Raw genomic sequence first — 26,900 nt, forward strand, 5'->3', positions numbered from 1 at the left:
AGCTGCCTTGGTGAGGGTGCTCGTGGAGAGAATGCTTCATAGCTGCGTGTGCCAGACACGACGAGGAGAATTTCATGTATTATGTTTTTCTTTTGTTTTTTTTTTTTGGGGGGGGGGGGGTCTCAACTCTTGCCAACCAAAATATAAGGAAAAGCAGGAAATACCAATAAGGGGAGCACAAGATGGAATATTGAGTGGAAAATGAGGTGACCTTCTTGTGTCTGTACGTGCGTGCGTTTGCGTGCGTGTGAAGCGAGAGACAGTGTGTGTGTGCGCGCGCGTGCGCGTGTGCGTGCGTGCATGCGTGCGTGCGTGCGCGCGCGCGCCAGGGACCGAAAGAAAGGGGAGGGAGGTAGACGTTTATTGAAACAAAAATTACGCCCACCTCCCCTCGCGGGAACCCTGGTGTGATGCGACGCTGAAGGGGGTTCCATTGTGCGTTTCCGTTGGGTCGATTACTCGAATTGCGTGAGCAATCGTCGGGTAATGCGAGAGAGAGAGAGAGAGAGAGAGAGAGAGAGAGAGAGAGCAAGCGTAGCGCGGACGACCGTCAACCGAGAGACCGGCCGGAGCGCGGCACTCCGCTTATATGCGCAGCGTGCCCGAAGGAGAGGAGACCGCGGAGAGAGAGGGCGCTGCACATGCGCACAGCGCGCTTGCGCCGCGCGCAGTTGTTGGGAGAGAGTGTTCGCTATCGGCGCTATCGGAGAGAGCAGAGGAGGCGAGCGGAGGAGAGACGCAGCTGTGCGGACGCGGACGACGACGATGCAGGAAGGACAGGGTCGCCGGCAAGAGATGCTCCTCTCAGCGTCGCATCTAATAGGGAAGGGGCAGGGGAGGAAAAGGTATGGGCGGCGAGGGCCACCCTATTCCAGTAGGCCACGTGCTACGGCTGCCATCCTCACCCGAGAGATAAGGGCCTCCTGGACTATGAACGCGAAGCTCTGCAACGCGCACGGCCAGCGCTTCAGGTGGTAGTGGGTAGTGGGTTGGTTGACCACGTCCAGGCGGGATGAGGGGGTGGGGGCCATTGCAGGGGGGGGGGGGGGGTGCAGTTTGGTTGGTAGGTAGGAGAAATGTGGTGGAGATGGAGGTACCTGTTAGTTTGAAGTAGGCACCATGCATATCCGGGCGCCTGCAGTAGACAGAGAAGGGTGAGGAGGGGTATGGGCGCGTTGGGCTACGTTGCTAGAGGAAGCGGATTGGTAGAGGATGTCGGTGGAGGTTTAAGTGAGGGGCGTTAAGGAGTCTTTACAAAGTCCTCTTCTGGGATGCCCGGTGAAGATGAGCTCCGGCGGTGGCGTAGGCCACCTCGTTCCCCGGGAGGGAAGTGTGACTGGGTGTCCAAAGAGACACTGCACCATTATGTTCGATCATTGCGTGTGTGTACTCCGCGACGAACAATTCTTTCCCGGTTCGAGTGATATTTCATCATGTTATTTTAAAGTGGGATAGACAGATGTATCATATTGCTTAAAATTTATTTATTTATTTATTTATTTATTTATTTATTTATTTATTTATTTATTTATTTATTTATTTATTTATTTATTTATTTATTTATTTATTTATTTATTTATTTATTTATTTATTTATTTGCTTGTTTGTTTGTTTGTCTGTTTGAGACTTTTAAAAATCTTCCCAGGGTGGGCAAGCAACTTCCAAGCGACCTCCGCAGGCGAGCCCCCATACATACACGAAAAAAGCATACATTACTGTGCGCAGATGCAGCTGAAAAGCCGACCGCGAATGTTGTGTTAGTACCTTGTTTTAGAGATCGTTCCACTCGACAACGCAAGGGTGGAACAGGGTGCGTGGGTTTGGGAGCAGTCCTGAGAGCAGGCAAACGTGCATTTTTTTGGCTGGCTTGGAGCATCCTTGCTGCCTCCTCCAAGCGTGCTGCAAAGGGCACTTATGTAGCAGGAGCAGGTGTAATGAATGGGCCCAGGATTGGCGTGAAAGTCACGAGTCAGTGGCCAGTGCGTGCGCGAGTAAACGTTGCTTTATGCATGACACGAAAGAAGCAGAAGTTAGGGCACGAAAGCAAGCACGCGAGACGAAAGATATCAGCGTTAAAAAAGGCAAGAGGCTAACGGAAATGTCCGCAATAAAGAAAGCAAACGTCCTACGGGGTTTTGTCGTAGCCCCTCGAGGTGTTGAAGTCCCGATGCGTGCCGAGTCGACGAGGACGTCACGGCGAGGCTGGCTCGATGACCGGTTCTAGGCCCCGTCGTAACCAGGCGCGGGACGTCGGGCAGGCATCGTCGACCTTTCCGATGAGTCACGGCTCGAGGGCGTAGCAGCGGGTGTGAGCGGAGGGTTCCACCTCCAGGTGAATCCGGACCCGCGCTCTCTCGCCCAGCGCGTCACCAGCTCCAGGCACGGTCAGCCCACGGGTTGTCGGGATCAGCGGCGGACGGCTCTCGGGAACAGCAGCGGTTGCGCTCCGGGTCTTCCCAGAAACGGTCACAGGGCCGCGCTCTCAAGCCCAGCGCGTCACAGGCGTCCCCTGATCACCGGCCTGGTTCGATTTTTTTCTGCACCCACTCCTTGCAGCCGCGCGCTCGGTCTCCTCTTCCTCTTCGTCTACGGGCACTTCATCACAACAGGTTTGCAGCAGCCAGAAAGGTCGTTTGGCAGGGGGCTGGCACAGCAGCCGGTGCCAGCTTTCTGCCAATTAAGTTTAATCTGGTTATCTTCTATATTGGGCCGTTCTATTGTGCACGAGGACCTCCTCCGACCCAGGAACGCATTTCTTGTACTATATCGGAAAATTTACAATATGCGGAGTTATGTACTTTCGGCCCAAGAAAGTGCGCCGCGTAATCACCGTTCTAAGCGTGATAACGGGCACAGTAGAAGAGGATCAGATAACAGGCCTCGCGTCGTGTCCCGTAGACGGCAGTGTTAAGCGAACTCACGGCGGTAGGGCGCCTTGATTCACGCGTCCGCCGTACAGGGTGAAGGCACGTATACGCTGGCGCCGCCATTTTGGGTCACTCGCTCACCGCCGAAGCAAGTCATTGTATCATAACCTCGCTAAAATTATCGCGGCAACGCGGTTTACTGGCGAAGTTTGAATCATCTCATCTTTGCTGGGTCTCGTGGGAAGCGAAAAGAACAAGGCACGCTGACCCAATTGCGGCGGCACAGGATTATTCAAAGGGTGTCTCCACCCTGTACCGCGGCGCTGGCATTGAGGCACCCTACATAGCAGCATTGGCGGCAATCCGTAATACAAGGCGTTTCGTTGCATTTTTTCTATCGAACAGCGGTTTCAGTGCGTGCGAAGCAGAGCATTGCTTTGTCTTCAGCCGTCACGGGGTTGCCAGAGTCGACGAACGTACGCCGTAGACTAGGTAATGAGAGCGTGTTAGAAGGCATAATTAATAGAGAGTTTTAGCTAACCGTTTTCGACGGCCCACTCCGGTATCGGCGGCACGCTCAGCGCAGCCGGAGCCAATGCCGTTCGCGGCCAAGCGAGCCACGCATGCGCAATGGCGCTCCCGCTTGCTATTGTAGCGGAGCGGACCGTGAAAAACGGTCAGCTAAAACTCGCTAATGTTGGACAATCTTCCTTATAAGCAAAGCTAACCCCAAAGTTCACAGGTGAAAATGAGTAATTACCTCACAACAGAAAGGAGCCGAAGTAAAAAGTGAGGGAAACGCGTCCAAGATCCTGTCTGTTCAATACATGCAGCTACCGTCTCTGCAAAAATTGTCGACTAATATGAAGTTCACATGTTATAAACCACAACTTTTCATGCGAATATTATTCTGTTGTCTATCTGATCGCGATATGACACAAAACACCGCACTCACTCTTGCTCATTTTCTGTTGTGTGGCAGCAGCCGGCTCTAGCAAACGAAATCGTGCAAATGCGACACAAAGAAATCCAAAAGTGAAGGAGGAGAAAGCGCGTAGTGCCTGCAGCTTTACAGCTGAGCAAAAGCCAACTTCTAAAGCCACTCGTGCCATGATGAAACCGAAACCATAAGCGCGTTGAAACGAAAAGCACAATGTTTCAGCCACGTTTTCGGTCACGAGGCATCATGGCGGTCGTATCTCGCGGCTCAGTTTCGCTCTGCAGCGCCGGACGGCGCTAATAAAAGAGTTTGGCGCAATAGGGGTGGTTCGACGCAGGATGGCGCAGGTAAGCAAGTTTGGCGCTCAGTGGCGCAAATGGCGCAGCTGTTCCACCCCTGCAACGGTGCCTGGAAAATAGGGCCAATCTCCCTAAGCGGGTATGCTTGGCTTGACGAACGTGCGCAGGGGACGCTGGGTGGTCGTTGCGAGGCACGCCCTCACCAGCGCTAGGCATTTTCTTGCTTTTGTTAACTGCCGAGCGGTCGCCGCGTGGCCCGCGCTCGCGCTCAGCAATTTCTTGGTGTTTTTGACTGCGAACGCGAAAAATTGTGACTCGCTAAACAGCTTAGTGTTAAAAACTTTAAAGGACGTCTTTACAAGTTCCCGAAGTGCATTTACCGGGACGGTATTCGTGTGCTTTGTCGACCTAAGATCGTAAGTAATCCCTAAATTCAGGCCAGTTGTAATGGCTATCTTCTGTTAGAGGAATGCCTCCCGCTTTTTAAATGCGTGAAAAATGGGATTTCTGATTTGTCATTTCCATAAAAACTGTTTTGCCAGGATTAACACTCATTTGTCAACGATTATGCCCGGCCTGTTTCTAGGATCGTTTAAAATGCGCGATGAAAAGAAAGGAAAGAGAAAAATCTTTACGCGAACGTAAGAGGCCACCAGCAAAGCAAGAGGAGGATGAGAAACCGTTTTTTTGTTTCGACCAAGGCACTGTGAGAATGGACATTAGCTGTTTCTTATCCCACCTTCAGCAGCCTTGGAATTATTTTGCTCTAACCGAGACTAAAGAGCCTTCACAGACCGGGAGAGGCCTAACCAGCAAAGTTTACGCCAACTGATCTCCCAGGGGACGAACCCAAGGCCTTACTCAGGTGCCCCCGTATTGGCAGCGATGTGACGCGCAACCTGTTCGCCTTACATGGACATGCTCAACCTTCTCAGCCGGCCCCGCACAACTTCCCGCAAGGCCCTTGGTTCCGGCGGTGGCGTTAGAACAAGTCGAGAGGGTTAGGGATAACCCCCGAAGTAGTACAAATGGCCACACACTTCCCTCTGAAGAACGGTCTCGGCATAATAGTTTAATGACTGACCGACTACGTTTCCAGTCATAAATGAATTCTTCCTTCTCGTCACACCAACCATAAAGTGCCGCCAAGAACTTTGCCGGACACTCACACTTGTAGGGGAACGCCAAGGTGTGTGTGGCGCCAATTGGACCTCGGGTGACACCTACTGTGGTGAGGACGCTTGAACATTGTATGCACTGATTGGTGACACCTTTCCCAGTTCCATAAACCCCCCCCCCCCCCCTCCACCCCCCGGCCCGAAAGCTTTTAGGGGCGAAGCACCTTAGGACCTCGCTTTTTCCGCGGCTTGTCCCATGGCGTCCGTGTACACGGTGTTGCGCATGCGCGAGGGATTGGATTGGATTTGGATTGGATTGGATTGGATTGGATTGAATTGGATTGGATCGAATTGAATTGTATCCGATTGGATTGGGTTGGATTGGAATAGTATATACTGTAGGCACGCGTTGTCACTCATTTTCATGCGCGAGTGGGCAATACCATGGGTGATTTACGGTAAGAACGATCCCCAGTGCTTCGCCGACTCGTCATGGTTCACTTCGTGAATATGCAGGTTTTTTTAGCCTCTTCTACGCATTCAAGTAATTCATTCAGTCACTCACTCCGTATCGCGTCGTTGTGACGACAATCCTTTCATTCCGACTGATTCAGCGTTCAAAATAATGTATAGTATTTCGTTTCTTTCCATTTTTCTTTCCTCGTTTCTCATTCGAACTGCGTCATTACGCAGTGGCTTCTCTCTGGGCCAATTGGCGTGGTACGATTCGCAATCCTTCCCTTTTCGGTATTTCCTTTTTTTCTCCGTTCGCATACTTTCCTTCGCGCCTGGATGGACATGAGCCAACGTGGCTCGGAACGAGCCAAGTCGAGCCATACTTAACGCGTCGCCACCTTCGCTTGGAGGCTGCAGCAATAGCGACTCTTATTAACACGGCGAGCGCTGCAAGGGATGCTGTCCACCCGGTTCCCCTATCCTTGAGAGCCTTTCGAGCGCTTCTTTCTTCATTGCGTCGTCCCTGTTGCTCCTGTCGTGTGCGCATGGTCAGCGGCTGAGCAGAAGATAGCGGATTACGACTAATTGTGCGCGTTTTTTTTTTTTTTTTTTTTTTGTAAACGCGCGTTTTTCTTTGGTCGTTAGCTTTTCTCGCCGTCCGCTTCCTACATGATGCGAGCGCGTCCTTGTTGCCGGCAGCTCGGCTGAGCACGGCAACACGGCTCTGGCCAGTCACGTGTTATTTCTCTGATGCCTCCTTGCTGGTAATCGCAAGTGTTGCTAGTTTTGTGTCGGGTTATTTCTAAAAGACTCCAACCGCCATACTTTCTTGGCCTCTGCACGGCCTGGGATTCCCCAGGAATCGGACAGAGCCTCAGGTTAGACTTGTCTCTCCGTGCGTCCATGTAAACCACTATTCTTCGACCGATGTAGAAAGACATAGCCAATCGCTCCGTCTATACAACAGCGACCATAGTTGAAACGTTGCTGTGGAGGCATCGCAACTTTTACAGATAGCAAAGAAAAAAATGCGTGCGAGTTGTTGGCAAACAAATGCTATACGCCGACGTTTACACGTCCGGCCGTGTGTGTGCAGCGCCGAGCGACCTGGCCTGCCATAGAAAGGAGACAATAGTAACGCTGCGCTCGCATTTTCAGCGACACATCGGGACAGGTGTCTCTACCGTGCAGAGCCGTCCTCCATCATGTCCACCCCTCCCTCTACCCATCCTCGCTCTGCCCCCGCTGCGGTGAAAAAGCCACGGTCCAACACCAAATGTGGGCTTGTGATGAGGACCCATTCCCTCCAATTAATTCTCCTGACCAGTGGATGGAGGCGTTGGGCCGCTCGGACCCCCAGCTCCAGAAGGAGCTCGTGACTCGAGCGGCTGAAGTCGTCGCGACCCTTCGGGTCGTGCCCACCGCGCCCTAACCCTTTATGTGAATAAAGTTATTTCTCTCTCTCTCTCTCTCTGGACAGGTGGGCCGCGCTGCGCCGTTTAGTTGCCCCAGCCTTCCACCATGTGGCACAACAAGCTGCCTCGGAGTGTCTGAAGTACAGCCGGTGATGTTTTTTTACACGCTAGGAAAACGCCACGCTGGTTGCAACCCACCGGGAGTTTTAAAGACGATTGTCTTTCTTGGGCTACTTAAACGCAGAAATTTTGGTCTGTCTGTATGTGGCTCGATTCGGCCACCCGGCCAAAGTTGAATCATACTTGTGCAATAGTCTTATATACTCACAGCCAAATCTAAATGTCTAAGTCCGGTGTCAGTGTTCATACTTGTCAGCATTGTTGAACAAGATCAAGATAATACGAAAATATAAGGCAGGAAATCAATACACAAAAGGTATTTACAGTGTTCCTTTATTAAAAAATTCATGAATGCTTGGTTTTTGCTATAGCAAATGAAGTAATACATCAACGGCAGAAAACCGTCGCCTGTTGTCGCCAGCGATACCTCCTGGCGTCATTTAAGAAGTCAAACGGCAATAGCAACGAAACGTTCCACAAGACTGGATACATGTTCCGCTTGGAACGCACGTGGGGAAGGGCATCGTGGTTCTACAAATGTTGTAGTAGGGTGCCTCAATCCACGCACGTCTCGGCCGTATGCCAGCGCTGGCATCGAGGCACCCGGCTTGGAGCAGTAGAACGCGGTAAATTTAAATGAACTTGAGCAAACCTCTAGCGTGTTACCTTGGGAGGAACAAGACGGGAGAGGAATGGCATCAGAGGTGAACGGGAAAGAGAAGGAAGGCCTTTACTTGGCAGGGGCGCCAATCGACTGTCCGTCTTTCGGCGACATTTGCAACGAAAGGAGCGGATACGCGGCCAATTTTTTTAATGGTAAACTTTTGATACTTCAACTTCCGCGCAACCCGTGTAGGCGTGCCGCTTTTGGGCAAGCTGTGCGGATGAGGGGTGTGGCAGAGCTCCTCTTCAGAGCTCCTCTTTTGGTGTCGCACGCGGGAAAAAGTGTCACAGCGCGGGAAAAAGTGTAAAAATTTGAAAAGTTGAATTTGTGTATGTCTCGTAAACAAACACGACTTGGCTTGACTTTACTTTCATCGTCGGAATGAACTGGCGTGTGGCATTTTTTAGTGTGATTGTGCTTAGGGTAGTTGCTGGTTTTTCAGAACGGTGAGCCGCGGTGAGTGCGTCGAGAAACAAGAAGCGTAAGGAGGAGAAGGAGGAGCAATAGGTGTTTATTTCACGAGCGTTGTTACTGCTGTTAGGGCGGAAACGGTAAAACCTTCGATCTACCTGGCGAAGGTGCTACCGGCTCGAAGCTCAGCGAACGTGATGCACGCAGAAACTGAGGGGGGCGGGCATGGAAACGCTGGAACGACTGCGTACCGTCGAAGCAAGAAAGCGGTTATACCAAAACAAAATCTTCCCGAATTCAAACTAATAAAGTCTCCGAATGTTTATCGCAGCTGCTTGTAACGTTTATGCTCTGTATGCTCTGACTGAAAGCTCGTACCCTCCGTGCTCGTACCCCGCTCCCCCGCTCCCCCGGCCTTCAGAATAAGTGCATAAATTAGCGAAAATTAACTGGTGAATCTGTAGGAATGCGTGAGCATCTCATTCCTCTCCTTCTAAAACTTGAGGCTCGGCCCGATGCGTACGTCTTGCTCCGTTTTCAGAAGCCAATAACACGGAGTTACTCGCACGTCGCTCGCACACCATATCAACCAAGCTTTGCGTTCTAACTGTCCAGTCAGTCGCGTTTAATCGCTTTAGCAGCGGAATCGCCTGCCTGCGGCCCCGTTTGTTGGCCACTAGTATCGCCATTTTGTCACCGTCTTTCCTATTTCATCCGCCTTGGCCGTTTACTCTGGCGTGCACTCGCTGCACACTCGTGTTACAACACGTGCAGGCGATTATGGGACGCGTCGATACGCCGCACAACGGGAGCGTCAAACGAAAAAACATCCCCCTCGCGAGGGGCACGATCAAATGCAGAGCATTTCTGCGGGGGGGCGCGCCTGCAAGTCGTATGGATTACGTATTGGTTGTTGTTGTTGTAATTGTTGTCTTCCAGCGTAGACATTGTCGATGGTGAAACGTGCCGTGAACCCCCTGCCGCGGCTATGACGCAACGTGGAGCGGCTATGACGCAACGTGGCGCGGCTATGACGCAACACAATCCAACACAATCCACTTTAATCCAATCCAATCCAAATCCAAGCCAATCCAAGCCAATCCAATCGAATCCAATCCAATGCCCCTCGCGAGAGAGTGTTATAGGTTATAGCACCGAAATCGCCACCACGCGAACGCGTGATGCTGACGTCACGATCACGCCACAGATGTTAGCGACCTGTTCTTGCGCGCGAACCTAACGCGGCGAGAGAGGGTGTTGCGCACGTCCCCACCTGTTGTGCGCCCGAACCGAACGTGGCGAGAGAGGGCGTTGCGAGCGGAGAGAAGGCGAGGAGGACGCGGGGGAGAGGGCGCACCTCTGGCCGACGGTTGAATGAGTCAAGGATATAAGGCACGTTCGTAACCTTCCGTTCTGTGTCGGCTTTGTGGCTCAGTTGGTAGAGTACCGTGCACCTTGCGTTCCGCCCGCAGAGTCGTAGGATCGAAACCTGGCGTCGGCAAGTATTGTTTTTTTATATAGTGTAGGGGGAGCGATGCGGACGCGGACTACGGACGCCAACGCGGGTGACATCGTGAGTTACTGAAATGCTCTGCATTTAAAAGGGAGCGAGCCGCGCTCGCTTCGACTTGGCGCCCCCTTAGCAACTAGGTCGGCACCGGCAGCCAAATGCCTCCGCCGGCTCGGTTGACGCCATTCCTCTCCGCGCGCGCGCTCTGTCCTTGTCTGTTCTTCTGCCGCGCTCTGTCCGTGGATCAACGGTGAAAATTTTTTCCAAAATGACGCATTGATTGCTCAGCCAATATAAACGGCATACGAAGATTTGCCGTCTGGTCCAAAGTCTACGGCCGCCGCCTATATCACTGCACCTCTTCTGCCTCAATCCTACTTGGCGGCGAAAGAGGCTCTTCAGGTTACCGAGGTATGTTGTGCAAAAGTAACCGTCATGTCAGCTCCAGCATTACGCGCTTTCCACCGCCTCGCCGAGGGCCAGAGCAGCTGCGATAGGCGCGGCCTTCACAGATACGAAACTCTTGGCTCCCGCGTGATCTGTCAACGAGACTTTGGTCGTCGCGGACGTCCAGGTTGAGTCGGATACGCAGCGCTTTGTGTGCGTTCGTATGATTGCTTGTGTGTGCCTGTGCAAGTTTCTTCGTTATTTCATTACCATTTGGAGCATCACGCTAAGCGCGCTGCCAAGCTGGCGAGACACCACCTCATTAAAAGTTATTCATTCACTCATGGCAGTTCGAAGCGAAACACAAAACACCGTCGCCGAAATGCTGGCGGTGAGAGAGAGAGAGAGAGAGAGAGAGAGAGAGAGAGAGAGAGAGAGAGAGAGAGAGAGAGAGAGAGAGAGAGAGAGAGAGAGAGAGAGAGAGAGAGAACATTCTTTAATGAGACCGAAGCGGTCAGCCCTTCATAATGCTGGGCTTGCTATTTCAGATGGTTGGTGAACATGTGATGAGGGTTATATGCTTACATGAATAATGCAAATAAGAAAAGGAAAAAAAATGAAAGAAACTGCACCAGACGGACACACGCACACACACACACACACACACACACACACAAAAGTCAGAGGCGGTCACAGGCTGGAGTCGAGTCCGGAGTCTCTGAGAAAACGCACAAGAGCTTTAAAACCCCGCACCGCACTGTCTTCGCTGTTCCAGGGGCCTAAAAAGTCCTTCATATTGATAGTTCTCGCCCGTAATAAACTTCGCGCTGTCGTTCGCGCCTAGTTGAAACGTGGGCAAACGCAGAACAGGTGTTCAGTGTCTTCTCGTACACCGCAAAGTGCACACAGAGGTGATGCCATCAGACCGATTTTGTTTAGAAAGATTTTGGTGTAAGCTACTTTGAGGCGCAGACGAGGTATAGCACACTCTGTTTGCCTCGATAAACCGTGAGGTATACGAAACGTACACTGCGGGTCGAGAGCGTAAAGGGGAGCGTACTGCAGGTCCGGGTTCCGCCAGTGCTGCAATTGCATGCGCCATCCGAGAGTTGTGGCTATTCCGTTGACGTCCTCCTTGGATAAAGGGAGTTGTGCTGGTGAGCTCGTGGAATGGCCCTCGCGCGAGCCGATCAGATATCACATTGCCCGTGATGCCACAGTGTCCTGGCAACCACTGCAAAGAAATAGTGTGCCCGTGGCGGAGTGCCTCTGTGTGTATGACGTTGATTTAAGAGCTGTAGCCGCCATTAATTGCCACCACAAGTATTCTTGCGGCTATGCGTGCACGCATAAAAAAAAATCACGCCGTATCCACGGAATGAATGATGATAAGTGGGGCGAAGCTCGAGAGGGGGAGATCATCGGTAACCGTAACTCTCCCGTGAAAGTTCGCCCATTACATCATTAAGAAAGACGTAAGACTGTGTGCGTACATTGTACAAATCAACTTTTATTTTCGGAGTCAATGCTCCCAGGCCCAGACCTGGTGAAAGACCCCGCGCCATCGAGGACTACGCCGCACCTGTACCACAATTTGTCACGTAGGATGGGACACAACGGTAAAGAAAGAACTTTTATTTAGGGCGAACCAGTGCCCGAACAAGACGAGAGGAAACGAGCTAAGGTCCTTGCGTCTCGTTCGATCTCCGAGAACGACTGCCTGCGTTCGTGGCGTGATATCTTGCATGATCTCCCCCTCGCAGTGCACGTGCGCTCGCGCCTCCGTTGGCGAACACAGACAAGCTCGCGCTCCCGGTGCCGAGTTTGCGCTGCCGGTTGCAGCCGGTTCTTGCGCGTGCAACGCGGCCCACTTTGCGACATATCCTAAAGCATGCGGCGGTCACGTACCACGAGACACAAGGGATGGACAGACCCATGACTTAAGGAGCTTCACCCCTAAAAGGAAGGAAGGAAGGAAGGAAGGAAGAATGTAGAAGAAAGGCAGGAAAGTTAACCTGGCTAGAGCCTAGTTTGCTATCCTGCACGTGGGAAAGGGGAAATGGGCAAAAAAGAGAGAGGAAAAAAAAGAGGAAAAGTTGGACCAGACACGTATGCCCAGCACTGAGGCACTGACAGTGATTGACACTAGAGGCTCTCAGTCTATAGCCTAGTGTTCAAGTTCGTCGCCCGTAGAAAACGTAATAGTTCCTTAGTCGCCTTCTGAGCGGATGACTGAGAAGGCCAGTGGCACAGAATCTTTCCCTCCGAAAATGGCCGCCGAGAGTCCAGGTTCCTCAGCGCTGACGAAATGCTAGATTAAACGCTATACCTCCCCGCTCTTCTTTCCTCTCTGTAGCATGCGGCCAGAAAGCGAGGCGTGGGGCCGCGTGTTGACATTTCGAGCGAAATTAACGCTCCTGTAAATTACAGAGCGACAACCTGTGACGGGCAGCTCGGCGGCAGCAGTTCCGTGTCAATCGTTCGCCCGCACACGTGCGCCGTGCAAGCAGTCCCCGCGGGATACAGATCGGCAGCATTGAAATAGCTCAGTGCATCTACCGCGCGTCAGGGGTCATGCGCTCGGGAGACGCGTGCGCAGAAGATGGGTGATTTCGACACACCTTGCCAAAACAGGTGCTGCTGCAGCGCGTTGTCTTTTAGGGCTGCGGCAGTCAGTAGTGTGAAAGAGCACCTATGAGAGCGCCATTTCGCAATTGACTCCGATCGTCAAGCGCGCGGCGACAGCCCGCCTCGAATCGCTCGTCGTCTTTCTTTCTTTGCCGGCGGAGGAGAAGACAGGTGTGCGTGTGTGTTCTGCGCCGGTGCACTGCTGATACACTGTGTCGCTGGGCGAATGTGCCAACGGGGCAGCGCTCGGGACCTGCTGCACGAGCGGAACTGTGGCTTGGCGTCCCGGTGAGTTTGCGAGCCGGAGAGAGAGAGGACTGGAGAGCTACTCACGTCGAGGGAAAGAAAGGCGCGCGATTGACGGGAGAAATTCTCCGCCCAAGCCTTCGTACAAACTCAGGTGACACCGGTGAGTGCGCTTGCAATGGATGGTTCGTAGAGCGAAGTAGAGCATGATTTAGGGTCAAGACGGAGATGGTTGTACCCACTTTCTTATCAAGACTTGTGTCATCACCCTCCGTGTCTTCTTTCCACTTTTTTTTGTGCCTTGACCCGACTTGGCCTCCAACGGTTCTCCTTCGGTGCGCGTTCACGTTCTCTCCTGAGCGTGCAGGTGGTTGGCGCAACTGCCCTCGCCCTCTCAGACTCTCTGTAGGGGGAAGGGTGTGAAAGATGCCGTTTTTAGCTCTGCCGGCAAGTAGCGGGAAGCGCGCAGCGGTGCATTTGCGCCGCTCAGAGGTTTACGACCGAGCGAAGGCTGACTTTTTGAAATAAATGCCAGCCTTAGTTGCGTTCGCCGTGGACGCAGGCGCTATGGCGGGACGTGTCCAGTAGATTAAGCTTTTTTTCATTACCGATAAAACGCAACATTTATACAAATCAGAAACCCAGCTTGTGAATTAGGAAAATGCGGATAATTCTAGAGTCGTCACTCGGTGAATGAAGTGTTGCAACTAAAGCCGTTCCCGACAGGTGCGGCCGTGCGCACTTGCCGAGTACCGAAGATAGTATGCCTTTGTCGTCATCGCTTTCGCTGACGGGCGTGACGGGCCAAGAATTAATGAATGTACATTTTCATTATATCCCAACGCCTGATCGTCGATACGGGGACTTTGAGCAGCGTTGCGTAAAGGTAAGAGGCGCGAAATTTAAAATTGGGAACTACTTTACATTACGGAGCCACGCTTGAGCGGTACTTAGGCGAAGATTTGTGGTGTTGTGGCTTGAAAGCAAAATGTTCCGATTGCACCTACTCGTCCGGAAGACCGGCCAAGAAGTTTAATAAAGCGATTTACTTAAGCTTGATACAACCACGAGAGTAAGTCGCGGTGTCAAAAAAAAAAATGCCGTCATCTTCTGTTCGTTTCGGTCCTCCCTTCTTTTTATTTCACATCATGTCGCACTAAGACATTGCGAAAACTGCACTGAACGGCCGGCTTCCCGATATACCCCCGCCGAAGATCGAGTCTACTTCGCTTCCCCCGTACTGGACGTTAGTATTGCCGGCTATTATGTATGCTGTGGAAAACAACACTTTTCTAATCAAATGCACTTGCCACGCATTGGGCGAAGCAAAGCGCCGGGTGCATACTTTCACGCAATCGCTTTTTAGCCCAGAACACTTGGATACAAAACGCGCTGGCGCACTCATGCGTTATCACCATTGGCATCATGGTGTCGGTTGTACACGATTCCCACTTAAAAATGGTCCCTGTCTTAGACAGCTGACTAATTTCATTCACTGCCAAGCGAGAGTGTTCGGCTGGCAGGCCAGCCTCCGAGAACACTAATGCTGAACGCGCCTTAAGTGTATAGTGTAGAAAATCATCAGATCGGCAATGACAATTTTCTTGCGCCCAGCAACACAAGCCTGAGCGAGCGGCCGCCAAGCCCAAGCCGTCTCCATACAGCAGGCGCAAAATAGGGACCCGCGTCGCTTTGGTTTCTTTTTGTGACAGCAGCAAGCCAAGTGGCATCCCCGTGATAATAAACTTATTCTTTTTTGCGAGTTCGCGAGTCGTCTAAGCAAGCCGCAGCTGGAATCTTGCCCCCCGCCTTCCAACGCCGCCGTGCGTTGTCGCCTTTCGAGGAACGATATTTAAGAATGAGCAGCGTCTGTATACAGCAGCACAATGGTGTTTCAAACTGTCAGCGAATCTGGGAGACAAAAACGTCACGACGGAGGGCAACACCTTGGTTTTGCTAGCGGCGCTTGCGTATTCACTCCTCCATCGCCCTCCTCCTCTTTCGTTCACGTGTGCATTGATTTTTTTTTTTTTCACTAGTTCGCTAGTGGATGCGATAGAGTTGAGGTATTTACCAAGTGCGTGTATGCGATGACATCCGTGCTCTCAGGAGGATCTCTTCTTCGCCTCTAAGTGTGGGTTGCGATGGAGGCCGGTCATCCTCTGTCAGTGGGAAGTTCACCGTCGCTGCAAATCAAACCAAACCAAATATTTATTTTCCAACAAAAAGTTTGGGTTGCATCAGGCAAACAATCAGAAGATCTCTGACAACCTTTACAGACAGCAGCGGGTTGTAAGCCCGGCCTCGCCTTGATCATCATCACCAGCAGCAGCGGCAGCCTATCTACGCCCACTGCAGGGCAAAGGCCTCTCCCATTATTCTCCAATTACCTCGGTCCTGTGCCAACTGTGACCAATTTATCCCCTTGATAACAGCGCTATAATTTGTCAATAGTATACGCAGCATCTAATGTCTAGCGTTTCGAAGCCCTGCCGCGTGAAGTAAGCAAAATGACGCCTTAAAATCTGAAACATCTATCGTAGACAAAGTACTCTCTGGAATCAGTTGTATCCTCATGAGGTCGGCACGCGGAACGCACAACTTTTGTGCATACAGTCGACACTTACGCTGTGTCCAGGAGCAGCTCAATACGTGGCGCGCCGATAGCAAATGCGCGTAGAATTCTTCGTCTCTCCGATCGCAAGGGGGCATTGGAGGGATTAGCGCTGCGCGTCGTAGTGCATCTTTGAGTGGGGCCTTCAATTGGCTCTAAACAGACGGGCCGCAAACAGGTAAGGCAATCACCGCGACAAGAACAACTTTCCTTCTCTCCCTGTCAAACCTCGCGACCTGATCACGCAGCAAAACTTTGAAATGTTTTCGACGTCATCCGAGGGTTTTTGTTTACATGGTAACTTGCTCGAGTGATTCAGCATGAATTCTTCCAGACGGTACCACTGCTTGCATCTCGCTGCTGCCATCCACCCATAACATATCGCTTACAAGCGCTTGAATGCGCTTCTTACTTCTCTATTCACCTGGTGCGCTTATAGACGGGTGCCGCGTATACTGGGATGAGCGGGGAAATATCGCGAAGGCGGACGACGTCTCGCCCTTTAGCGCGCAGCCGAACAATGGTATTTCCACTTCCACATATAAGGAGTTTTTTTTTTCCCTCACGGTGCAGTGGTTCGCAGGGCTAAACATTGCACGCACACTGATTATTGATTCACGATAAATAAAACTTCATATACAGCCGAAATGCCCTGAACCTAGAAATTGTTTTTTTTTTATGCTGCGCACGAACACGCGCATAATTTTATAATTTCTCACAGCAGCCTGTGTCTTGCTAACGGTCTGTTATGATCAAATTAAATGAAAAACCGAAACACAAACGGTTTCTCAGCCCGATCTAGATCACAAATTATAACACACGGGTGATACTCGGATTTATGAGCCGATGTTGCATGAGTTCATGGTTTCTCGGATATGCATACGCAATGTTGTTGGAAACAAGTTTATTTTGATACAAGCTTTTTATGCAGCGATCACTTCGGTAGCCAAATGTTACGTTAAAAAAATTCACAGCATATCCACGGGGTGAATGATGATGAGTGGGCGAAGCTCCTGAAGGGGAAATCATCGGTAAAACCATGACTCTTCAGTGAAAGTTCGCCCACTACATCTGTGTCCGAACGTAACGTCTAGAAAGTCTCGCTTAAACCGCGCGTCGGCACCTTGGGGCTGAGCTCGCCTGATGCGTTTTGCAGACGCCTCACGAGCTCTCACTGCATCGGGGTCTGCCTGCCGATAGGCGCGCTTTCTCGCCGCTTCCCGTTCTCTGACGTTTTGGAGATCCTCTTCGCGCCGCAGCCGTGCCGCTTCGCGTACGGCAGGGTCCTCGCGCCGTTGCCGTGACGCTTGGGCCTCTCGTTCTCGAACGCTGGGATCTTGGCGGCGTCGTCGCGCAGCCAGACGACACGCTTCGGCCTCCCGCTCTCGTACGGCAGGATCTTGGCGGCGGCGTCGCGCAGCTTCACGGAGCGCTTCTGCCTCGCGGGCTCGCACATCTGCAGCCTTATCCATCGGGCGACTCAGAGCGCGCGCCAACAGCGAACGGATTTTATTACAACGCTCCCCGCCATCTAGTAAACAATCCAAGAACTAAACTAGAGGTAGCCACGCCATCTAGTAAACAATCCAAGCGCATCTTTTCATCATATACAAGTACCGCCATCTAGTAAACAATCCAAGAACTAAACTAGAGGTGGCTACCTACATACGTCGAGGATGGACAGACCCACGCCTTAAGGAGCTTCGCCCCTAAAATCTGTCTACAGCAACTTCGTAGCCGCAAGGGACAGCGTCACCGACTTCCCATGTTGTAACGTCTCGTACCATTATTGCTCAGACGAGAGCTGCTGAAACGTACCTCGGAAGCAGACTGCCTCGCCTCCCGGGATAACTGGCTGGCCGACTGACGGGATAACTGCCGTTCAGATCATAACAAGGACAGCAGTTCCAACAAAATAAATAAAACGTACGACTCGTTCTCAACTTGCTTATGCGACATGGTTTTCTTACCGTTCTATACGTCCCAAATCTTCGGAGTCGGCCGGCGTGTTTGATATTCCGTTCAGCTTTGTTTTCCTCGAAAGTGCTCACTTCCAGACTTCGAAATTCCTTGCGAATTCAGTTCGTGGTACACTCCTTTTTTTCTCCGCCAGCGAAGGTCGCTTGTGTGTCCGCTTTTAAATCACGGCAGGAAAAACGTACTGCCTGGTTATAACTGGAAGTAACCTTAACCCGCCAAAATTGCGGCAATAGCCAGCACGCCGGACGTCTTCGCGTACTTCCCTGTTCGTTCTTTGACGAAAACTTACTTTATGTAATAATCACGGTAACTTCAGCAGGAGTTCTGTTTAACCGAACTAAGCGGAGGTAGAGTTTTGCTTAGCCGAAGACTACAGTTGTAGAACAAAAGCTACCAAACTATTTCCCTTCACGCGAAAGTTTCGGTTTGTCGAGTTTCGTTAAACTACATTTAAATTTAAACTAAACTAAATTTCCGGACAGCATGATTGTTGATAAAAAGAGTGAAAGGTTCTTACCACACCTCACGTGGACGTCAGACTGGCGGACACAATATCTCCAAAGTTGATGACAGCACGCTCAAAGACCGTGCCGATGAGTCTGCGTAGAAGGAAGTTGAGGCATACGAACAGAGCAGGCAGTATTTAAGCTATTTGAAATACGCGAGTATTATTGCCTGTTCCGTATTCATGGAGAAAAAAAAAACTTGAGAGAGGAAAGCAGGCTCATCTGAACAGAGAGAGAGAAATACGCGGAGCTTTCGTGGCCAGTCAAAGCAGCCACGCAAATTACGGGAATAGGTTAGCGCCATTTTCTCGGCCAGAATGCCAGTGTATTACCAACACACGAGAAAGAAGGAAAAAATGCGTTTTTTTACGATGGAATACATTCGACGAGCAGTCTCAAATAACAAAAAACAGCGCGCTTGTCTAACGCAAAGAATAACGAATACCTGTTCAGTCAGTCGTATGTACACTTTCATATATACGGATCAATTTTCTTTTGCCACAGGGTATACCGATGTAAACGTATAAAGTATAAACATATCACGTGCACTGAGCGTTAATTCGATATAGATGAAAGTTTTTCTGAAAAATGTCGTGCGTTTGGCACGATGTTCAGAAGGCTGCCAGCGCTCCACATCGTATTGGCGATGTGCGGTGTCAGTCTTTGCGTCAACTTCGCGGCAGCCGCACCGGACGGTGCGGAGCGCTGGTCTGCGTGAAGGTGACCTCTTAAAGGTTAGCGGCATGGTATCTTCGCGTGCTTATTAAGCAAGGACCGATGCAGTTGAGGGCGTTGAAAGAGGCAGTACATATTTTTTCATGGCGTCAGTGCACTGTGCGTACCTATCCTTTCGAATGGAATAAAAACCAGCGGAAAACACAGGACCCACAATAAAAAGACAGGTCCTGTGTTTTCCGCTGGTTCTTGTTCCATTCAAACATGTACCAACTAGCCCAGTCCAACGCCTTGGTACCTATCCTTTTATGTTAGTGAGATGGGTTCGTGACAGCTGCACGCGGCGCCAAGGGCGACAAGAAAAAAGAAAAAAAAAAGCTTTCCGAAGGAGAAAAATTCCCCGCATTTCCCCGAGGGGAAGAATGTGAAAGTGCGAATGCACGAGTTGAATTTGCGCGGTTCGGTAATGTTCGCGAAAGAGAGATCACACACACACACACAACTACAAAAAAAAGAAAGATGCATTTATTCACAGGCACCTATTTGTGTTGTCGTTGTACTTGATTGCTAGAGCGGATCTCAGCTTTGAAATTTCGTGTCAGTACTCCTTTAAGCAGGTGCATTAGCCCTTCTCACGCCCGATTCTTGGCCAATCCCCCACGTGGGTATGTGCCATGTCAGCGGCCAGGCAGCGCGCGCCCATCTCCCCACGGTTGCCAAGGAAGACGAGGAGATTCCTGGCCAACCCCCCACGTGGGTATGTGCCATGTCAGCGGCCATGGGCTGCGCGCGCCCATCTCCACGTGCGCGGACATCGCCGGTGGACGCAGGTTCAGGGTCGCTTAAGAAGTGCATTGCACTTAAAAGAAAACTTTCAATAATGCGGTACTCAGTCAGGCTGCATTAAAAATGTTAAGAGACACACCCTCTCGCGCTTGCTTTTCCACACGTTTATGCCAACCAATCAGCAGACTTCCCGTCGCAGGAGGCAGTACTGAGGTTCAGCCTGCCTTTCCAATTTTGAACAGGTGGCCGAACAACATCACTGCATAGTTGCTCTTGCCGCACGGTTAGCTACGGCAGTGGTTTGACGCCAGCTCTCCCCGCCCTCTCGGAGAAATGACATGTGTTCCTGAAGCGACATTTTGTACGTGTGCTCCTATGTGCGTTAACTAGCATCTAATTGGCGTATTCCAAACGTTCCACTTAACCACAGGACACCGACCACGGCTACTGAGTTTACCGCACTGCGTGTTGATATTAATTATATTATGAAGCAGCGGACCGATTTAAACACCCTTTTCATTGTCTGTCGGTCAGTCCTGGGATGGTTGACAGCGCTTCGGAACAGGCAACTGGCCTGGTGAACACAGCTCTTGCACTTCATATAGGCGCCACAACGAGGAAATGCACTGACTTCCGGCCCACTGCGGTGACGCAGGCACTTAGACCAAAGCAGCTTCGTCTGCCCACCGTTTCTCTGTTCTTCTCCCTCGATGCCACTTCCATTCGCGAGAATTCCACTGCCGAGCAGAGTGGCTTGTATGAGTGGTGCCCGTTGCGCCGCTGTGTGAGGCCAGAGGGTTCAACGCTGTTCAGCGCGGTGTTTTTCTTGCGTTTTATTACTGCGACGCACGGAGTACGAAACGCGGCGCAGACACGTGGGTTTAAAGAAGCCATGAAGAAATATTGACAAACGCAAATTTCGCGCAAAGTGACGAACTAAGGGCAGAATTGGCGTAATAAGGACCAGCCCTAAGTCGTTTAATCAGTGCGTTACCTGCTTGTTAGCATTGATGTGACACGATCAAACGAAGCTAGAGGCCCCACTACAGCCGCCAAGTCATGTTGGTTGGCTTGGTCCGCGGCGGCCAATAGCACAAAACTGACGAACTGTTCGCGGATGTTTATCACAGCATCGTGCTCCTGACGGAAGTCAATCCCCAGGATCACGTCCTTACAGCACTGAGGAAGGATTACGAAGGTCGCGATGTAATCACTGTCCCCTATTCTAACTCTGGCGGTGCATGTACCCACGGGTGTCATCAAGTGGCCGCCGGCCGTTCGAATTTGGGGTCCGTCCCATGGTGTCTTCACTTTTCTTAGTCGGTCCACGAGCTGCTGGCTCACTATTGAATAACTTGCTCCAGTGTCCACAAGTGCCGTTACCTCGTGTCCGTCGATGGCAACTGAAAGATCGGCACTCGTGATAGCGTCGACGTCCTTGTTTGCCGCCGTAACATCGTCAGCCGTCGATGGTACTGGGAGGTCTTCAGTGCCTCCGCCACTGGCAACGTTGCCTCTCAAGGTTGCTCCCTTTAGTTTCCCCGCCGCGGACTTGGAGACCGCCTTGTCGGGGAGCCTCTGTAATCGCGACGGGTGGGCGAAGCATAGCGGGCTGGCGACGGCGAACGTGACGGATGACTCTCCTCGGAAGACTGACGCGTGGCGAGGTACTCAGAAATGGCGACGGGCCGTTCGCCAAAACGATGACGGCGGGCGGTCGGTGGGAATCCTGGTAGCCCGATCTCGCGGTAGGGGCAACGTCGATAAACATGCCCTGGCTCGCCACAGTGATAGCACAATGGGTGGTGGTCCTCGGTGCGCCACACGTCGGTCTTGCGGATTTGCGGACGAGGCGGGAATTCCCTTTGTGGCCAAGAGGCAGGAGGTTGCGGTCGGGAGTACGTCGGGGGTGGCATAGTCGCCGCGGCCGGCGCTGTGGCCATGTGACAGCGGAGAGCAGTCGCGTAATCCATTTGGGGCATAAGCTGGGTTCGGGGCTCAGGAGCGGAAATTGCTTGATGAAGGGGCTCAGGAGCAGAAATTGCTTGGCGAATTTCTTGCCGCACAACATCCGCAACCGAGATGACAGTTGGCTGCGACGGCGCTATTCCTATTCCGCACTTGGCCAACTCCTCACGAACAACCGAGCGGACAATTTCGCGCAGGTTGTTGTCGCCCATAGTGGTGGACAGTGATGCCGCGGACGGGCTCGGAGTTTTGATCGACGTTCGGGAATACTGGCGGCACCGCTCCTGCACAGCTCGCTCAATGGCAGTTGCCTCCTTAATAAATTATTGCACAGTACGTGGTGGGTTGCGCACAAGGCCTGCGAAGAGCTGTTCTTTGACGCCGTGCATCAGATACCGAAGCTTTTTGGGCTCGGACATATCGGGATCCGCGCGCCGGAACAGACGGCCCATGTCCTCGACAAACATCACGACGCTTTCATTTGGCTTTTGTATCCGTATTTCCAGAAGGCTTTGCGCACGGTCTCGACGGTCGCTGCTCGCGAAGCTGTCGCGCACTTCCCGGTGGAAGTCGTCCCATGTCTCTAACCTTCGTTCGCGATTTTCAAACCATATCCGCGCCCCGTCTTCTATCGAGTAGTAGACATTCTCAAGCTTTTGTGCAGGTGTCCACTTGTTGAAACTGGCGACGCGCTCGAATTGGTCAAGCCAGTCATCTACGTCCTCGGAATCGGTTCCGAAAAAGCTGCTGGGAGTACGGGGCTGCTGAAGCGTCAGCTGAGGCGGCAGCGATGCTTGAGCCATTACCTCTGGTTCAGAAACCTGGCGCCTTGGTGCGGTGTCAAGCAGGAGGCCGTGTTCTGGAGGTAGGCCTAGCTTGCGGCGGACGCAGCGATGTACGGGCGTGCAGACGCTGCGAGGTCGCTCAGGACTTTCAGAGGGCGACCTGGGCATCAGATGCTCCGGTGCCCAGCTCCTCCACCAGTGTCACGGTGCAACAATTGATGAGGGCCAGTAGGAGAGAGAAAAGAGGGTGTATTTCGGGAAACTTGTGCCTGATGCCTGGTGATGATGATGATGATGATGATGATGTCCTCAAATATTTAGACACGTACCCACAAGGGGGGATTGGCCAGGGCTAAACCGGTTAAATACGTGGGGACTTTAAAATACTTATTTCCGGAAAGAGGATGTAAAAGGAAACTTAGCTGTGAATGAAACCCGAGTTACCCATTAATCAGCACCGTTTAACAATTCAAACGACCTGAGGCAGAAAGAAAATTTTGAATGCAATTATATATATCCCTTTTTGCAAACCCCAGCTTTGATGCGCTAATAGATAATATAAGTGTTATCGATAAGGTCAACCCCATCCGCTCAATCGGGTCCTTCAAAAACAGTTGTCTATAGCTGTTGAGAAACGGCGACAGTCGACAAAAAAATGTTCGATTGTTTCGGGGACCTGGCACCGCACACATAGTTCTGTAGGTGAAAGTTCTGATCTGAACAGGTAGAAATTAAGCCTTGGAACCCTGCAGCGCAGCTCGGTGAAGGTCACCTCGCATTGCCGAGAGCCACAAAAATGAACATTCCACCCGAACTTTAAGTGTTGGAACTCTTCAAATTATGAAAGTGAATAGGAACGGGTGGCGTCTAAACGCCAATATCGTCTTAATCTCGCAGATGCAAATAAAGCCAGATTAGGAATTCCGAATTGAATGGGAGCTGTGGTAGCGAGATTCGCTAAATGGTCCGCTTGCTCGTTGCCCCTGATGTCCCTATGGCCAGGTACCCAAGACAAGCGTACCTCCTTCACGTGCCTGGGAACAAAAAATAATAGTGTGCGGTACAATGGAGAGTCCGAAGAGGAAGTTAATGCTGATATAACTGCCATCGAATCAGATAATATGATAATTTTTGATACATGCTCCGGTACTTTGCATAGGGCGAGAGCTATTGCTAAAAATTCGGCCATAAAAATGGGTGGTAGCAGTCACACCAAGAACACGCGCTCACGAAGGGGCACGTTCTCGTCTTCGCGGCTTAGGCGGTGATGATCTTGCTTGTGATTTCCATGATGAGGATGAGGATGATGGAGACACGCCAGAACGGCGCACACCGGCTCCGGACGATTGGCGTACGTCTGCGCTCTGTTGCTGGTTACACACGTAACAATATTCTGTGACGTCATCTAGAAATACCGACTGGGGATCATCGTTATCGAGACAAAGCAGCCTTTTTAATGACCCAAACTTGCCACAAACGCCGCAGACGCACGGCGTTTTGCTCACTGTACGATAAAGAACGCTTTCGATGTAAAAAGTACCATTCTTTTGTAGCACAAGCAACACTACGCTACCTCGGGCAGCCTTCGCGGAGTGACCAGTTTTCCCCTTGAACTGTAGAGGTCAAACCACACCCCCTTCCGCAAGCGCCCGGCACGGAGCAGCGGCCCGTTGGCGGGGAGAGGTAGGCGGAGATATAGGAGAGGAGGGAAAGGAGACGTGCGCGGGACCCGTGCGCAGGACGTGGCTGAGGAAGGCGAGGAGGCCGCCGCCGCCGCAGCGATAAGCGCGGGCCACCAAGGAAGGCCACGTGCGGTGCAGAACCGTGTGTGATAGGGGAAGACGAACATCCAGCTGTGGTCCCTCGTGCAGCGACGAGGCTTAAACAACGCCGTGGGGCGATAAAGAGGACAAACGCTACTGTTGCGTACAGCTTCAATACCTTCGAGTCTTACGCATTAGTGTTAGCTTCATTCATTTTTTTGGTTGCCTTCTTCTGTGAGCTACGTGGCGTCCCGCGAAGTCCTGTGCGCGTGTACGAGTGCACTGCATGTGCTCCCGCTCCTTCTTTCTGTCTTTTACTGTTTTCTGTACACGCTGCAGATGTCATAGCACCTAACATTGAGCAATAAGCATACCCCGGCTAGTTTGCACGTCAGTGTTAGGCATACATCGAATGTGCATACACTGCAGTGCGAAATTCAAATCGGCATTTTACGACTCAAAGCTCAGGGGCATGCGGCAGTGGATGGCTACGAAATAATGTAGACCCTATGCGACCTCTGAACGTGCCAAGAACAACAACAACAACAACAACAAAAAACATCGCGCAGGTGGGCGTTCTTGCGCGAAAATCTATCAAGAGGAGGAGTTTTCCACAACCATTTGCGTCGTTTTTGCCACCGTCCTTTAGCAAGAAATACCTCCGATACCCTCCGCATAACCCCCTCCCCCTCTACACTATAGACTGAGAATTTGAAGGAGTCTACGGCACGTGGCTCGCCTGCCCCCCTCCCCTCTCCTAGAAAGTCAAAGTTGGAAAGGCGACGGGTTCGCGGCTTGCGTCTCTCGTCGCATGTGGCGCATACCCCTCGCCCGGCATGTGGAGAAGTGGAGCCGTTTCGGAGAAAAGAGCCCATCGTTTAGCGCGGCCCCTGACGTCAGGGCTTGTCTGATGAGACATTTTTTTAGACTTCCACCAGAAAACGGCTGCTGCTTGGGCTTCGTCGCAAGCGACTATATTTGACTTCTTCGTTTATTTTAATGTTATTCTCTCTGCTTACTGTTGCCAAATCCCAAGTGCGGAACGTCTTTTTCCTGGAAATCACTGACGCTGCAAACTCGATAAAGGGAAAGGCGCTTTCGGGCATCAAATATCAGCACATGTCAGTGTCGGACTATTCGCGCTCGACTATATGCCAGAATGCAAACAGTTTTTTTTTTTTTTTTTTTGGCGCACCAGGGAGATAAAGCAGCGTTTTGTAAGCGCCAGTTATATTTATACTGTTCCTGTTTACAGCTACGTTTATTCGGAGTGTCGACTAAAGTTCGTGGCATGAGAATTCGAAGCCCGGCGTGGAAATATGGAGCCCCACCTGCGGCGTTCTTTAATTGATACACACACGCGAGTGCGTAAAAACCAGGTGCCATATGCGGCGTAGAGCGCCGAAGTGGCCTTCCGCTTGTAAAGGTAAAAAAAAAAAAAAAAGCGACGCATAATCCTCGTTCGGCACCTAGACTGCGGCACGGAAATCTCTAGTTCACCTAGCTTTTAAGCAACGCCTCTCAGGTGTCTGTAAAGCCTGACAGTTCACAGCCACCGCATTACCCGGACACGCGATCGCCCACAACACGCGCTAGTTAGGCCTCGATGCACGTAGGGACGTTTTCCTTTGGCGTTCCTTAAACACCAACATGACCTCCAAGCGATGACTTTGCCAAAAGGCTTACGTCTCGCCTAGGAGGCGTTTACAAGCGCGCCCATGTGCTTTCTTTATTTAGGCGGTAGTGTGTCAAACCGTGATGACATTGTTTTGTTTTTGTATGAACTTATCCAGCGTTTGTCCTCGAAACGTCGCTTTTTGAACAATATGCTGAGGCGACGCTGTTAACGCTTAAAAAGTTTTGACATCAGCGCTGCAAGCGGCGGATAATCAGTCAGAAAGAAGCTATTCTCTGATTTCCTGGAATCGCATTTTATTTGGTCGACTTTGCCTCGTCCTTTCATTACCGCTCGGAACGCAAACAGATGGCTTTGCCTCTTAACGCATTTGGACAGATTGGAAGCGCGCGCAGCATAAAAGCGAGGACAGCTAGGGCACAAATGACGGGCTATAGCAGTAAGCGTGCGGTCGAAGATTTCTCAATCCACTGCTCGGGCAGCCGCGTTTATGGCGAACTTCTGACGCAAATTGGTGGCACTCCGTCAGGAACGTATTCGCGACCGCTCGCCTATGCGAACCTACGAGAGTTCTCGGAGTCGCTCTGCTCTAAGTTCAAAGTTTCCCGCCCCTGGCTGTACACCTGAGCTAGCGGGTGCGCTGCAGTGCGGCGAAGTAAATAAGACCCCCAGGTATCTCTGACGTCGGCGTAAATGGCATTATCACGGTCGTTTTCCTTTTGCTTCCATCAAACGGCCACAGCTTCCTGGGGCGGTATTCTCGTGTTTTTTCCCGTTTTGTGTCCGTTTTGAGCAAGCCCTGATTGGGTAAAAGCGAACACCCGGATGTGACGCCATGCAAGCCCGGTGGAGCTATGAGGCGCGGCTTCTCGGAGCAGACGATTTGGAGCAGACAACTTTTCGTCGCCTTGTTATTGTTCGCTGGCGGAGCAATAAACACATAAAAGATATTTTAAATATCTTTAGTCTTCCAATACATTTATTAGAACAGTAGCGCAAAACTTAACTGGAAGTACGTCACAATAAAACGGACAAACACCAGAATACCGCCCCTGGACTTGAACCGCGGACAGTAGCGCACTGATAGCGTATTCAGCAGCTGTACTCAGCTGTAGGTGGATCGTAT

At 51.5% G+C, this 26,900-nt stretch overlaps 1 protein-coding gene and 1 long non-coding RNA gene across 5 annotated transcripts in view; one reads left to right on the plus strand and one right to left on the minus strand.

Moving 5' to 3' along the window:
• LOC144179582 (uncharacterized) overlaps positions 1–18,312 on the minus strand; it is a 23,582-nt gene extending 5,270 nt beyond the window's left edge. The window contains exons 1-2 of the long non-coding RNA XR_013324289.1: positions 18,173–18,312; positions 15,136–15,247 (exon numbers count right to left, since the gene is read on the minus strand). This is a non-coding gene — a long non-coding RNA (uncharacterized LOC144179582). The remainder of the gene's footprint in view (positions 1–15,135; positions 15,248–18,172) is intronic.
• Positions 1–26,900, plus strand: part of LOC144179579 (zinc finger E-box-binding homeobox protein zag-1-like) — a 558,265-nt gene that overhangs the window by 380,244 nt on the left and 151,121 nt on the right. The gene's annotated exons all lie outside the window — the stretch shown is intronic.

Source organism: Haemaphysalis longicornis, unplaced genomic scaffold (assembly GCF_048455015.1).
Source record: "Haemaphysalis longicornis isolate Haplotype H1 unplaced genomic scaffold, Haemaphysalis longicornis Haplotype H1 scaffold_4, whole genome shotgun sequence".
Lineage (NCBI taxonomy): Eukaryota > Metazoa > Arthropoda > Arachnida > Ixodida > Ixodidae > Haemaphysalis > Haemaphysalis longicornis.